Source organism: Artibeus jamaicensis, unplaced genomic scaffold, assembly GCF_021234435.1.
Source record: "Artibeus jamaicensis isolate MK-2021 breed Jamaican fruit bat unplaced genomic scaffold, CSHL_Jam_final contig_233, whole genome shotgun sequence".
NCBI lineage: Eukaryota > Metazoa > Chordata > Mammalia > Chiroptera > Phyllostomidae > Artibeus > Artibeus jamaicensis.
Window position 1 is genome coordinate 25,216,848 of NW_026521486.1, and position 13,574 is coordinate 25,230,421.

At 39.6% G+C, this 13,574-nt stretch overlaps 1 protein-coding gene across 3 annotated transcripts in view; it reads left to right on the top strand.

Annotated features, from left to right (window-relative positions):
• Positions 1-13,574, top strand: part of CREBL2 (cAMP responsive element binding protein like 2) — a 59,326-nt gene that overhangs the window by 16,986 nt on the left and 28,766 nt on the right. The window lies entirely within an intron of this gene.

Below are 13,574 nucleotides of genomic sequence, written 5' to 3' on the forward strand. Positions count from 1 at the left end.
TAATTGCAGAACACAAAGAAAATGCAGGCTTTCTGATCCATTCTTTAAATCTCTTTAAGCTAGACAAAGAGATTCCAGTGGAAATACTTGGAATTCTATTTTTATTAAAGCTTTGCATTCCCCATGATTGGGCTCTTTGGTGCCTTTTTCTCAAAAGATATTTAAAATGCTGAAAATGCCAGTTCAGGAGTCCAGAAGAGAATGGTAGCAGCACTGATGGAGGGAGGAACTCACTGGTTACCCACAAAACCATCACAGACTGCCTATTACACTGTGGCTAAAATTTGGATCTAGGCCCTCCCTCAACTCACATACAGCATAGCCTAGTAAGGGGGCCCTGTATTCCAGGGCTCTCTAGTCCTTTCCTGTCATTGCCCACACTGACCTTGATTTCTGCCTCTGAAATCCTTGATTACCAATGTCAACAGGCAGCCAGTTGACTTGGGAGGGGCCTTTCAAGGCTATGGCGAGACTGAGGAATGACAGAGCAGCTCACCATAAACATGTATCAGGCAGACTTCGGGAAAAACTGGTTGTTCAAGCCTGCCACCTCAAGAAAAATTGTTTTGTGCAAAGCTTGACATGGTGCAAAATAGACGTACGCAAGTTTGTCCCATTGCCACACTTGTTTTGGGAGGCATCTGTGGGTCACTTTGGCACAGAGAAAGCTCTCCCCGCCCCCCTCTGGAGATCAGTCAAGCTATAAAGTCAACCAGATTAAAATGGATAATCTGTTTTCATCAAGCCTTTTTATCTTTTCTATGGTCATTTCCTGAATAGGTAGCAATTCAGGTTTAGAACTTTAAAGTCATCAGGTCATGCACTTAGAAAATCAGAGAGCTGTATGAGACTTAGAAATCATCTAATCCAGCCCCTAATTTTGCAGATGAGAAAACTGAAGTTTCCCATTATTAGGGTATTATACTTCTACAATACTATGCAGCCAAAGATTATACACATTTCTCTACAAGCCAAAATGACACTGTTGGCTCCAAGGAGCTGGCGGTTACCCTAAAACCCGTGGTATTTTTCGTATAAACCACTGCTCAGCCAGACTTTCCCCTTACCAGGTTTAAACCATTCATTTCCTAAAATGTTGTTTAGGAGTTTACATTTTCCCTTTCATTCCATTTTGTTAGTTTTAACTCCATCTGTGTTAAGCTTTTTAGTGTGTTTCAGAGAGAGGAAGATCATTCGCTACTATGCGCTTTGCAGTGTGCTTGCTATCTCATATTTAATAGTTAAATTGTTCTAAATAAAACTCTATAAAAAAAGTACTTAATGTGGAATTTCCCCACTTAGCTTTTCAGATCCTCAAGGAAGGTGGGTAACATTTCTCCCTTGTTACATGAAGGAGCTCTAGAATGGGCTTTTCCTTCACAGGGCGAAAGAATAGTCTCACAGTTCACCTCCTCCTGGGAACTTGGATGCCTGGGCAAATGCAGTGAAAGAAAGACCAAACCTCTAAACCCCAGAGGTGAGCAGTCTTTTTTATGTCCATGTTGATGTAGCATTTAATAGTTAATCTTTAAGTATTTATCCAAAGAAAATGAAAACACTAATTTGAAGAGATTTATGCACCCCTATGTTCACTGCAGCATCATTTACGATAGCAAAGATATGGAAGCAACCCAGGTGTCCATCAATAGATGAATGGATAAAGAAGGTGTGAGATATCTATATCTATATCCATATCTATCTATCTATCTATCTATCTATCTATCTATCTATCTATATACACATACACACAAATGGGAATATATCATTCCTTTAAGAATGAGATCTTGCTATTTGCATCAACATTGATGGATCTAGATGATATTATGCTAAGTGAAGTAAGTCAAGCAGAGAAAGACAAATACCATGAGTTTTCATTTACATGTGGAATCTAACAAAACAAAATAAACAAACAAAACAAACCATAGAAACATAGACCAAAGGGATGGTTACTAGGAGTGGGTAGAGGATGCTTGAAAAGGAGAAAGGGAATATAGTTAATAATATCATGATAAGTTTACATAGTGACAGATGATTCTAGAATTAGCAGGGTGATCACATTATAAGGTATAAAAATATTGGACCATTCTATTGTACCCTGGAAATGAATTTAACCAATTTATGATTGTATACCAACTTGACTTAAATTTTTAAAAAGTTTATGATGACTTTACTTACATACGGGGGTGAGCAAAAGCAGGTTTACAGTTGAATTGTGACATTCTTTTGAGTTAATAAAACTATTGTCATAATCATAACCTTCACATCTTTTCCCAAAAGAACAAATGTAAACCTACTTTTGCCCACCCCTGTATTTTAAATAGCCAGAAACCTAGGTGTTACCCCTGACTTCTTCCTCTCCTTCATTCTCCATATCTAATAATAAGAATGGCTAATACTTATCAAGCATCTTCTATGTGCCAGACACTGTGCTATGAACTTTATAAGCCTCACTAATTTAATCCTCACAAGAATTATCATGATTTCACAAATAAGAAGACTGGCACTTTTAAGAGATTAAGTTACTTACTTGAATTTATAAATCTAGGAATTGTGGGGCCAGATTCACACTCAGTTATTATGACTTCAAAACCCAAAATCTTACCCACCATAAGTTTAGTTCAAGTTCTCTGGGAGAGCTATCAGACCCTAATGAATCAAGGAAGGAAGGAAAGAAGGAAGTTAGGAAGTTAATGGAAGAATCTTAGACTGTAATGCAATTCTAAGGAAGTTCAGCAAAACTGATGAAACATCTTTGAACTAAGTTTGCCCATCACGGAAGTCCCACATTTCCCAGAATGGACCCACCTTAATATCCTTCCCACATTCACTCATGAAGCAGCCTGAAGAAAGCATAACCTTAGCAAGAAGTATTGATGGATTTCAGAGCACGGAAGCAAGGGTTACCAATCAGTGGGATCTTCTCTGAGAGGTACTTTTCCATTGCTGCTACACTGTGCCGCACTATCTCTTCAGACACATCTGCTGATATTTTTCTCTTCAACACTTGTCTCTACTTTCAAGTAGGCCCTTGTTCAAGCCTCTATCATTGCTCACCTACACAATTCCAATAATGCTTTTAACGTCTTTTCCTACTTCCAGTTTCAATACCCTTAAAGCAATTTCCTGCAACACTGCCAGTATGATCTTTCCAATAGATAAATCCAGCTATGAGTATGTCCAAAGAAACCTGAAACAGTAATTCAAAAGAATATATGCACCCCTATGTTCATTGCAATTTTATTTATAATAGCCAAGATTTGGAAGCAGCCCAAGTGCCCATAAGTAGAAGAGTGGATTAGTTGTGGTACATTTACCCAATGGAACACTACTTGGTCATAAAAAAAAAAAAAAAAAAAAGAATAAAGAAGGAAGGCTTACCTTTTGCAACACCTGGAGAGTATTATGCTAAGTGGAATAAGCCAGTCAAAGAGAGACAAATACTATACGATTTCACTTATATGTGGAATCTAATGAACAAAATAAACTAACAAACAAAACAGAAACAGACTCATAGATACAGAGAACAGACTGACAGCTGTCAGAAGGGAGGTGGGTAGGGAGCTGGGTGAAAAAATGTGAAAAAATTAAGAAAAAAATACAAAAGCTCATAGATACCCGCAACAGTATGGTGATTACCAGAAAAAAAGGGGGCCGGGGGAAGTAAGAGAGGGTAAAGAGGGGATAAAAGGGGGGATGGAGACTTGGGGTGGTGAGCACACAGTACAATATACAGATGATGTGTTATGAAATTGTACACACACCTGAGGCCTATATAATTTTATTAACTAATGTCACCCCAATAAATTTAATAAAATAAAATAAATAAATATATAAATCCAGCAATGTCCTAACCCAGGGTAAGAAGCTAAGTGGAGACTTCTCTTTGTCAATCTTAGAGTAGGTATGATGATCCTCTAGCACATAAATGACAAGAATCTCACCAGCTTTCCTTAATTAGGTTAATTTCAAAATTGCCTCATATTCTTTTTGCTGAGGTCATCATTATAATATTTATATACGGGACTATTTATATGTCATTAACCCTTCAGACATTTGTAAGATAAAATCAAGCCTTCTAATCATGTTATATCAGAACTCCCCAGGGACCCAGCCACTCCCTGCTTCTCCAACATTATCCCTATTACTCCTTACCTGGCATTTAATATTCCAAAAATACAGCACTGAATTATCTGTGGCTCCTGCTATGACATATCACATTTCCACATCTTTGTTTATACTCTTCCCTCTAGTTGAAACGCTGTTTTCTATTCTCCTCTCCCTTTTGTGTATTTGACCCTCGTTCTAGATTGGCTTCACTGCCACCTTCCTGGGGAAGCTTTCCATGACTCACACACACTCTGATTGAAAGATTATTTCAGCCAAGCTCTGGCCCCATTCGGGAAATCTATCCTAGGCACCCAGGCAGAAAGTCTTCAAAGGAAGAGCTGATGACTTCACAAGGCAACTGGCTTGGGACTGTGCTCAGGGTCACGTACACCAGTCAAAGCCACTTCTTATTTTGAGTCTATCGGTTCCTGTTTCCCCGGCTTTTCTGCACATGGTAGTTAAAATAGTGCCCATCTGAAACCTCAAGATGAATGGAGTCAGAAGTTGGGAGCCTAACTGAGAAATTCCCTTAGCAGGTCCTGGAAAGGTCATGTCTAGCTTTGAACTTTCAGATCTTGGGGGTGTTGAGGATGAGGGAGGACAGAGCTTACCAACAAACCATTGATTATTTCTCTTTGGTTGTAATTTCTGAACTTTCTAACTTTTCATTTCTGAACCCCCTACCTCTTGAAACTCACAGATGTTTCAAGAGACCTTCAGAATGCCTGTGAACTTCAAGAAGGGGAAGGCCTGGGTACAAGGAGGATGTAGCCTATGGTAAACCACGTAGCAGTTAGCATTTGGCCACAGCGACTGCAGTTACTAAGATTCCAAATTTTTTTAGTACTTTTTGGTAAATCTCTCTTTCCCCAGGACTGAACAGTTGCATCTCTAACTAAATACGTAGATGGGAGATACCTGGTAAGGAGAAAAAGACAGTGTGTTCTGGTTCGGAGCCCCTAGGTTTATTGCCTTTATGGGAAGAGAAGCATGATGGACATGAGCGTTCTTTCTCAACAGGTCTGGTGTTTCCAGTTTTCAGTAGGCTCTGACTATTTTTGTGCATTTCAGAGGGTTCATTCCAGAGACTGAGTAAACACTGGGGCCTTGTCAAGCAGTGTTCAGCCAAAAGTTTATATGAAAAATAGATATGAATCAATCTTGTTTATACCACAATATTGGAAATGAAAACAATAAAAATTATACTGGTTATTAAGAATTCTTAAATTATCTTACTAACCATTGTTACTCTGTACAACAGAGCATATAATGACATTTTGATTGGCACTTGAACAAAGATCATTTGGACATACAAATAGGAGAATAGCATGATGAATGAAAATTAGTTCCATTGGATTTTTTTAATTTAAATTTTATTTTTTTAACTTTTTTTTTTCTGGAGCAGTTTTAGATTTACAAGAAAATTGACAGGGCAGCACAAAGATTTCTCATGTATCCCCACACCCCTCCATATGCACAGCCTCCCTCATGGTCAGCCTCACTCCCCAGAATTGGTATATTTTTGTACCAAGGATGAACTGACATTGACATTCATAATCACCCAATGTCCGTATTTTACTTCAGGGTTCAGTCTTGGTTATGTACCTTCTATGAGTTTGGACAAAGGTAAAATGACACATATCCATTATTGTAATGTCATTAGGAGTATTTTCATGGTATGATAAAAATCTAAATCCATTATGTTTTTAAATATATTCCAAAGCTACACTAATTAAAATAGTTGGTATAGTGCTGAAATAGATAGGCAGATCGTGGAGAAAGGTAGGCAGTCCAGAAATGGGCCCAAGTACAAACAAAATAAGTTTAGATGAAAGGAGCCTTCCAAATCAGTAGGAAAGATATTCCATAAATGGTGTTGAGATAAGTGGTTATAAAATCATAAAGTAGTAGAAAAAAGCAATGAATTTTTGTGATAATCTTGACATGGAGAAGAGTTTTTCTAAGTATGTCATAAAATCCAGAAGTCATAGAGAAAAGATTAATAAATAGAATTACAGTTGACCCTTGGACAATTCGAGAGTTTAGAGCACAGTCAAAAATATACGTATAACTTTTGACTCCCCCAAAACTTAGTTGTCCCTCAGTATCTGCCTTGGGGGTGGATATTGGTTCCAGGGACCCCCCATGGACACCAAGTCCATGGATGCTTAGGTCCTCTATACAAAGTAACACAGAACACTGCATATAGTTGGCCCTCCACATCTGCAGGCTCCTGACCGAGGATCAAACACAATACAAGTATTTATTCATTCCAGTTCATCGCTCACCTTGCAAGTAGACATAGTTCAGCAAAAGTGAGAATCAAAGACTTCTCTTGAGTGAATTCCATGTTTTTTTCTACCATTTTAAAACTTAATATCCTTTCCCAGAGATATTACAATAGATTAAATGAAAATTTTTGGTGATGGAGTGGTTAAGATAGTTTCTGAGATATATATTGGGCATCGTCATATAGCTGAAATGCATACCTGTGAAAACATCCCAACAGCTCCGTTGTCACTAGTTGCTAGTGAGTCACAGAAAGAGTCTAGAGAAAAAGAAAGTCATGAGACTTGTCCTAGGGTCCTGTCATTGCCACCACTATCTGACCCAACGTGAGAAACTTATGTCAGAGTCTTTGTTTACTCATCAGATTTTCAGAGCTTAATATATGTTGGGCCTTATACAGCAATATTAAATTCCATATACCACAGCATCATATAGCACATACTGTAAGGCTGGCACAATATAATGTAATGTGACATTATAAAATAAGAGATACTGAGGAGCTGCCAACTGCATGTGAAAGAGCCAAGCTCCCCCCAGATTTGATTGTCATTCTCCTGTTTAAACTCTCAGTGGCTCCCATGCACCTTCAAGTTAAGTCCCCACTCTTAAGCTTGACCGACATTCAGTGTGCTTTATCATCTGTCTCCTGTCAACTTCTTTGGCCCTAGCTCTTGACACCATTCTTCCCACCTCCTGAGGTGCCTACATGAATCCAAACCAAATTATTTGCCATCCTCCATTGTTATTTCATGTTGGTATGCCTTTGTAAATGTTTTTTTTTCCTTGCCTGCTTGAAAAATGTGTACTCATCCTTTGTGACCTGGCTCAGAAATCAGCTCTCCAGGAAAGATTTCCCCCCAGATCCTCTCTGTATTTTATTGATATGTGTACCTTTATTATCCCATGTAATATGCTATCCTGCAGTCATTTGTTTAAGTACTCAGAGGAGTATGCAAATGATCCTCCATTAGAGTGTAAGCTCCTTGAGGGCAGAGACCCTGTCTCTTTAATCTTCGTGTGCCTAGTGTACAGCACGATACCTGGTGAGAATAAGCACTCAATCCATCTCTTAAATGAATGGATGGATTTAAAGACAATGAATCAAGCACACTGCAACAGCAGGTTTTCTTTGTAGTGTGACATTTCTTAACAGAGTGACAAATCTGGTCAAACTTGACTGTCTCTTGGATTCTATCTTATCTCAGTCCACTACGAAAGGCATTACAGGGAGGTTCCTGTAACAGCTACTTGAGTGTCCACTGTACAGTTGGTGCCATCTTGCATAGGGAAAGGTTAACTTAAAAACACACCAAGTCACCAAGTAGATGTCATTTTAATCTTGACAGTGTACTTTTTTAAGCAGATGGCTGAGTTTTTCTTCCTTCACATAGCTAACATCTCTCCAAACAAGCTTAGGTAGCAACCTGTTTTTTTTGGCAAATTGATTAATGAAGACATTACTCATATGCCTGGTTGTATGACATGTCCAATAACATTGTCACTTTGTTTCTAGGATGTTGGGTAAAAATATCCAGGAATCCACTACCACTGGCGTGTCCACCTGTTTGCTGGAAACGCTACAGAGAAAAATCTGGGAAGGCAGCCCCCTTGAAGAATGCTGAAGGGGGTCTGATTCTGGCACTCCTCTCCCCACAACAAACTGTCCCCTCCAAAATTAGCAATAGCACCTGTGGAAGCAAGCGAACAGCTGTGCTGGGTACCTTAGCACTTCAATTTGCTGAGGACTGATCTGCCTGCTGGCACCTGGAGAAATTGCAGAAGTAGCTCTTTCCAAGCCTGAATGAGGGAAAGCACAACTGGAGGGCAGGAAACTGGGCAAGTGTAGCTGGTACCACTTACCTCACTCAGGGATCCAACAGTGTGTGGGCGGAGGGGAGGGGGCTGTCAGGAGGATGGGGGTTACCGTGGAGAGGAGGCACCATCTTTCCCCCTGAAAGCTGTAACTGGGCAGGAGGGGAGCAAGCACGTATTTGGACCTCACCTGCAGCAGCCGCAACAGAGCAGATCAACAGATAAGTTCCATGCTGAGTGCGAAAGGCTATCTATCTAAGGGAAACTCACCAGATGGCCTGAAGCTTTCCGAGAGAAAACAAATTGGAGAAAATCTTACAGGATTAGGGAAAGAATGACCCCCCTCCTAGGACCTGCTGTCCGAAAATACAAAACAACAAAAACAGTAGAACACAACACAAGAATCCCATGAAAAAAGGGAAAGGGTGAAGTGTGGAGGAAGGAGCAGGTAAGAGTCCAGGCTGATGACCAAGGCGCCAAACACTCCAGCGAGAGATCAGCATTCCTTGCACGAGCCCTAACCAGCATGTGCGTTAGTCCAGCCTTCTTGGACTGGAACAGATACCGCTCAGGAAGCTTATTTGAGCAAGGCAGTGTTATTTAAGATAAAGTGACTTGCTGTTGAATACTCTGCCTCAGAAAAATATCTAGAGGCCAGAGACTAAAATGTAAAGTCAATCTGTGAAATGTTTAATGAGCAATATGTAGTCCTGATAAAAGTTGAAGCAGGGTGTTGCTACTTTTGTGTTTTGAATCTCCTCGTGGTGAGGGCAGTGGGAGAGTCAGGAGAGGCTGTAGCACCAAACTCTTAAAAGACGTTTACATTCTTATGATCGTTATAAAATGAGTCCTATAAGAAACTAGTTAGTTGTATCAACTCTCAGTTCTGATAATACCATCTTGGAGGGGAAACAAGGTGGCTGATCTAACTTAAAGAGAAAAAAATGAAGGGAACAAAATGCTTAGTATTTGCATGAAAAATATGTACATGCCTATATACATTTCCTATAGGTCGCTGTGGTTACGTGCCCCATTAATTTTAGTAGAAGGTCCCAGAAAATGTGTGGCAGCACCAAGTCCAGAACAGAAATGGAAACAATTATTTTATTTTATTTTATTTTATTTTATTTTTATTTTATTTTATCTGCACCCAAGGACATGCTCAATGATTTTAGACAGAGGGAAAGGGAGGGAGGGAGGGAGAAAGGGACAGAAGCATCAATGTAACAGAGAAACATCAATTAGTTGCCTTTTGCACACACCCCAACCAGGGACCAAACTCAAAACCTAGGCATGTGCCCAGACCGGGAATCAAACCTGTGACCTTTTGGTGTATGGGACAACACTCCAATTGAGCCACACCAGCCAGGGCCAGAATAATTATTTTACTCCAGTTAAAAGGCAAAACAAGAAGTATTCTTCCACACACATCCGCACACGATAGGAGGTGTTACCAAGGCAGTTCTGGTGGCTGCCGCTGCAGAGAGAGTTGTCAGTGTCAGAAACTGCTCAGCCAAGTCCACTCAGACTTCACAGGGGTCGCGTGTGCGGAGAGATTTTTTAAAACAATACATTTCTTCTTGAACTGGATAGGAAAGTGCTGAGAAGTAGCTTTTCGTGAATCTATAACAATCATAAACAGTGGCGGCAGAATCAACACTGATTTGTTTACAAAATAGGAATCAAAGGGTGTCCTTTTAAACCCATTTGAGATAGACTTAAATATACATTTTTAGGACTATTTCCCAAAGCGAGCAATGATTTGGACTCATTTATGAATGGCAGAGACAGAGATGGCTGCTCAGCAGAACTAGCAAGGCAGCATTACTGAAGATAAAGAACTTTTTCCTGCTAACTTTTAAGGATAATGTTAGCTAGAACAACCAAGCTGTTCCACCAGAGACTGCTTGTCGGTGACAGAAATTCAGGGTGGGGCAAAAGGAAGTTAACAGCTGTGATGTGAAACACAGAATTTATTCTTATATTACTATCTATTAATCACTGTATTATTTTCCATATGAACAACTGTAAAACTACTTTTGCCCCACCCTGTACTGTTAGCACAATTGGTCAGCGACCATGTAGCAATCAATACCTTAATTCCTATGAGCTAATGCTCATGCAAACATTTTACTGTCAAGTGGTATTGCTACTATTATCGTATTTTATCACACAGAATAATAGGGGCTGTACCACTCAGGTAACATTATATTGATCAATGAAGACTGACATTAACCAGCTTCAGACCTAAATGTTTTTGGAAACAATTCTGTGTATAAGCAAAAAAGTTTAAAGATATATCCTGGGATGGAAGTCTTCTTATATAGTTGCAGGAAGTCTTTAAAGTCAAAGGGCTTGAAAATATTCTTTAAAATACATTTTAATCTAAATATCTATCTAAATATCTATAATTGAGTAAAAAATAAATATAGATACATATACCAAACAGAATATCCATAATATTAAAAAGTACTGCCAGAAAGAAAGAGTCAAAGGTATTTGCATCTAGCAATAGATAGCATTTAACTGGAGGCAGAAAATATTAACACTTAAATTCTCATAAATCTTACTTGTGATTTGAATATATCTTTAGGGTCATAAGTACATCGGTAAGGTACCAATAGTAAATTTTAGGTTGCATTTGTTCCCTTAGAAACTGAGAAGATTAAAGCAAAATTTGAAGCTGTTAAGGTAATTCACAAATAAGAAATGGTTCCTCTGCTGCTTTCCCAGAGTCTCCAGGTACAAAAACCACACTCCTTCCTGAGCAGCCTAGGATTCCAGAGTCTTATGCTCCTTAAAAATACGAGCTCCAGAAGAGGAGCTCCGGCACATTCTCATTCAGCAAATGACTCTGGGTTTACCAGATCTTACACTGGGAACAACCTCAAAAGTGAACTTTGATGGAAGAAAGCTGCTTTTATAAAAAGTTTTCTGATCAACAATGTGGGCTGTTTTTCGTTTGTTTGTTTAACTTACTCTATGACATGTGCCATTGTAACTCAGAACTTCTTCAGGTCTGAGTCAACAGAATAAGGTGTACTTGTCTAATGTGTTTCTGTTGGGTAAACCCTCAGGAGGATGGTGAAAGAAGGTACCTGCTCACTTGTTGGTTCTTCATCTGTCTCCTATCTCCCTCGTCGTAACACTACAGGTATCCAGTGTCCACTTGCTGCTCTTTAAATGATCGAGTTCCACCACAGCAATCATGTCTACCCAAATCCTTCAAAACCATAGAATTTTCTTCTCTTCCACACCTAAACCGTGTATTAAACTAATCTTTAGGTAGCAAGTAAGTGGTGGGAAAAAAGCATATTCATACTAATGTGTAAATGACTAACAATGGTGCTTGGCAAGCCATCTCTAAAAAAGGGTAGTTAGTTCAGTTTTAGGCAGTTGCTTATAGGTCAAATAAATAAATTTCCTATGATTACCTCAAATAAGGGCACACTTTATTCTTTTATACTGGGTGAGGTATGTATATATACAGATATGGCTTAGGAATAACAGCAGTATTTTAAGTAGAAATGATAGGACATACTAAGAAAAGCTATTGAGTTTGAGGAGAAGGTTTCAGTACATTGGTGAAAGGGAGGAGTTGGGCAAAGTTTGAACATGGAAGGTTTTGGTTCCTTGACCTTCATTTTCTCTTCCTTATTTTTATGCTGATGGGGTCTCTTGTTCCTTGTCAACAGACTGTTTCAGTCCTTCTTGGAATTATTTATTTATTTTGCTCCTGCTGACAAGCTGGAGGTTGAGCTATGTGCTCAGGCTGAAAGTGTTCCTTCAGGCCCTTGCCTCGGAACTTTCTAGCCAATGCAGAGTAAATAGGTACTGTGCTATATGCAAATGTAGGCATATTTGTCAGAGTAGGCCAGAGAAGGGGAGGCATTTCCCAAAATGCCTTGTAGAACAGAAATAAACTTTTGAGACAAAATATTCTATAGCCTCCTGAAAATAAACTCAACTTCTCGGGGACAGAAAGTACAGAGGAACACTTATCTCTACAATAAACTTCGAATGAAACATATGCAGCAAGATGTGACTAATACTTCAGCAGTGAGCTCACCTCAAGCATTTCACGAATTTCACATGACCCGCCCACTTTTTCTCTGTACCTCTCAAGATTACCATATCAGCAGCAATAATACTCTGTTGTTTGAGTGCCAGATTTACATATCAACGTAGCCACGGCATTCCTGAATGTAGAATATGGTACTGTTCCCCTTGTTTGCGGTTTCTACAAGACGCTTAATTTTTGTTCCCTTACCCTCCTCACTTAATCTCATGCCACCCCCTACCTCTCTTCAATCAGAGGTTTGTTTTTTTCTTTGAATAGTTTTCCTCTTTTTCTTTCTCAGTCTCTTTGTCAAAACTTGAACTATCCACAAATTCACTGTATAACCATGCTGCTTTAAAAATTTTATTACTCAGCCACAAATGATCAACTCTTTGAAAAGACAAGCAGGGATAGAGAAGTGACAGCTGGTCACTTCTGGGATGACCCCAGGATACCTTCTCCCCCATATGGGTGGACTATGTTACCGTGGGTCAAAAGTTACCATGGGAGATTTCCCAAAGGTGTTTCTTTCTTGGTGGGCATTGTTTTTAATTATTTCAATTTCTAGATTGGAGATGGGTCTAGCAAACATCTCCAAGCCAGGATTGAATTAAGCAATTTTCACTTCCAATGAAAGTTTGGAAAGAGCTAGAAAATTTTTAAATTCTTAGACTCTGATGTGTCAAACTTAATGGAAAACCAGCTGGAGCCTAACAAGGTATTTTAACGAGCTTCCTTTTTCTCTGATGTTCCCCAAGGGACATGTGCCAAGCAGACCTATGTGGCCCTGGGAGTAACATGATCATCTTGGCTCTGTTTAGACACCTGTGCTCTTTGAGCCTAGTGGTGGGGAGAACAGGAGAGAGAGGGATGAGGGCCGGGAAGGCATGCAGGCGTAGTGGGCGTGGGCGTGTGCCATGCTGCTTAGGAATTCACTACAAGAAACTCCACCACAGCCGCAGAGACTTGATGCATCACAGACCAACAGTGCCTCTTTGTGGGTTGTCTGGGAGTGTATGTGTGTACGTTAGGAAGAGAAGTTTGGCAGGGAGGAGAAAATTAAAGGCATTGTTAAAAAGAATTGCAGGCCTTGGAAGTTCTTTTTGAGAAGGCGATATAGGAAAAAGAAATTAAAAACCATGGATATAAAGTAGCCCAAGGTCTGGAGAGCATATTTTCCTTCTAAACTTCCTCCCACTCTTGAGAGAGTGAGAGAGAGAGAGAATACATTTGCTGTGTTCACTTTTCCTTTTCTAGGAATTAGTCTGATGCTTGGCTCTCCCTACCCACTCTGGACAAGTTAGCA